This window comes from Rattus norvegicus, chromosome 7, assembly GCF_036323735.1.
Source record: "Rattus norvegicus strain BN/NHsdMcwi chromosome 7, GRCr8, whole genome shotgun sequence".
Taxonomy (NCBI): Eukaryota; Metazoa; Chordata; class Mammalia; order Rodentia; family Muridae; genus Rattus; species Rattus norvegicus.
In genome coordinates, this window is record NC_086025.1 from 109,760,688 (window position 1) to 109,763,458 (window position 2,771).

A 2,771-nucleotide genomic window follows, 5' to 3' on the forward strand; every position below is an offset into this window, starting at 1 on the left:
CCCAGGCTGGCCTCACACCAACAGAGATCTTTCTGTCTTACCATCCTGAGTGGCCAGGTCACAAGTGTGAGCCACTGTGCCCACCCTAATTTATTTTTAAGTCTGCAGAAACCCATACATAAAGAAGACCATGCCCATAGTAAAAATACCATCTGCACGAAACCCAGTTACCAGCCAGGTCCCAAGGCTACACAGCAGGACGCACATTACCCTGCAGGTGTTCTCAGAGCACCCAAGTGCACTCATTCTTTTGAGGACATCCTGGCTGCTGCCAGCTCTTTCGGTTCCTCAAAGCATGAGGGTGACGCGTGCTGAATTAACAATTTGGCCCTTGAGATGTAAATTCTTCTAACGGGTCCTTCCTGGTCTCACAGCATAGCTTCGAATCAATCATTCTGATCCTTTCACTACAGATTCTTAAGAAAGCTCAGAGGAAGCCTGAAGGTGACTCCTCCTCCAAGAGAGCTTTGTAAACTTTAACCCATCTCCTGGCTTTCAGCTTCTCCGTAGCCCTCCAAAGAGAGCCATTCTCCAGGTATGGGTCCCTAAAGCTCTTGTTCTGCCTCCTTTGGAACAGATCAATACATCCAGGCTACCTGGCACATTCCTGAGAGTGTTGAACTCAGTCCCAAAGCTACAGTGAAATGTTATCTCCAAAGGCTTTGGAGATAAGAAGGAGAAAGAGCCCGTGGTTCACTGGCTAATTACACCCGCTGGCTTCTTTGTAGTTTTGGCTACTGTCCACTTCCAGGGCCATAAGGAAACATCTTTGTGACTGCCCTAGGCCGTACAACAGCTGGAGAAGTCATGGTAGCCAGGGATTCCTGTGCCTCCCTGTGGTCTTTAAAGGTGTTATGACACGGGGCTGGGGATTTAGCTCAGTGGTAGAGCGCTTACCTAGGAAGCGCAAGGCCCTGGGTTCGGTCCCCAGCTCCGAAAAAAAGAACCAAAAAAAAAAAAAAAAAAAAAAGGTGTTATGACACACAAAGACTGTAAAGCTATGCTCATGTGTTTAGTCCTTTAATGTTTGCCTGTACATGTCCCACTTTTAATAACTGCTGCTTGGCTGCCCGGCCCCACTGACTCGTTTTCACTTTCTGTAGCTCACAGTATGGACAGAACCAAGCAGAAATCATGTTGCTTGTGCACGTGTGGCTGTGCTTGTGGGTGGGGATGCGTTTGTGTGGGTGTGGTTTTTTGTTTTCATGTGTTTTTTACTTTAGACCGGGTCTCTCACTGTCCTGAAACTTACTGATTAGTCTAGAATGGTTGGCCAGCAAACCCTGGGGATCTGTCTCTACCTCCCCGTGCTGGGGTTAGAAGAGTGCACTACCAGGCCTATCTTTTCCAGGGGTTCTGGGGCCCCAACTCTGTGCCTCCTGCTCTCTCAGTGGGCACTTGAGCAACGGAGCTGTCTGCAGCACTGGAGAGTCTGAGAATCGAACCCCATCTAAATGTGTTCACTGCTTGCAGATTTCTGTAGGTTTCAGCTACAAGTCTTGTACCCAGTAAGAGACTTATGAGGACTTTCCCCAGACTGTGGCTTTCCTCTCTGTTTTTTTTTTTTTTTGTTTTTTTTTTTTGCATGCATTTTTTTTTTTTTGGTTCTTTTTTTCCGGAGCTGGGGACCGAACCCAGGGCCTTGCGCTTCCTAGGTAAGCACTCTAACCACTGAGCTAAATCCCCAGCCCCTTTTGCATGCATTTTAAAAGAACATTTTCTTTCTAATTTTGATGACGTTTGATTTAGCAGTATTTTCCCTGGTGGGCTACCCTCTGGGTGTTAAGTCTCAGAGATCTTTTTTTTTTCTTTTTTCTTTTTTTTTTTTTTTTTTTTTTTTTTGGAGCTGGGGACCGAACTCAGGGCCTTGCGCTTGCTAGGCAAGCGCTCTACCACTGAGCTAAATCCCCAACCCCAAGTCTCAGAGATCTTTGCCTAACCCCAAAGCAGAGATTTTCTGTTTTCCTCCATATGCTTCATGGTCTTAGTGTCTGACAGTGACCGTGACAGTGATCCAGCCTGAGGTCCTTTGTGCATTTCACAACTCTTCTTTCCTGCTTATATATGCTGCCACCACAGCATGCTTGCTGACACGATCCCCGCCAATGCTTCCTACCCTCATTCAAAGCCAAACGAAAGTGGTACCTCCTGTTAGAGCAGCACCTCCCTGTTCACCACCAGAACAACACTGGATTTACCGACTCTTCAGCTCACAGCATAAGGCCTCTAAATTTAGGTTCTTCCTCAAGGTTGTTTTGGCTGTTCTTTTTTTTTTTTTTTTTTATTCTTTTTTTCAGAGCTGGGGACCGAACCCAGGGCCTTGCACTTGCTAGGCAAGTGCTCTACCACTGAGCTAAATCCCCAACCCCTGTTTTGGCTCTTCTTAATATCTATTTCCATGTTAATTTTAAAATTAGCTTTAAGATTTAAATTCTATCTGCTCCTCTTCCTTTGAGGAGAAATCCAATAAAATTTCAAGGATTTTGCCAAATCTGCCTGGAACTGAAAGGTGAATTTGGATGCTGTACCTTTAAAAAGATGTAAAGACACAAGTGTGCATGAGTACAAGTGTGCAGACGTGCCCCGCCATGCATGTGGCAGTCGGAAGGTAACTTAGAGGTTGGCTCTCTCCTTTCACATCGTTTGTGAGGCTGTGGTCATTCATCCCAGCTCTTTCTTCATTAATTTGATTATAGGCTACACAGTACTGTTTAAGCACTGCCTTAGCCTCATCTCTCTAACTTTGATTTGTTTTTATTTTTAATTATTTA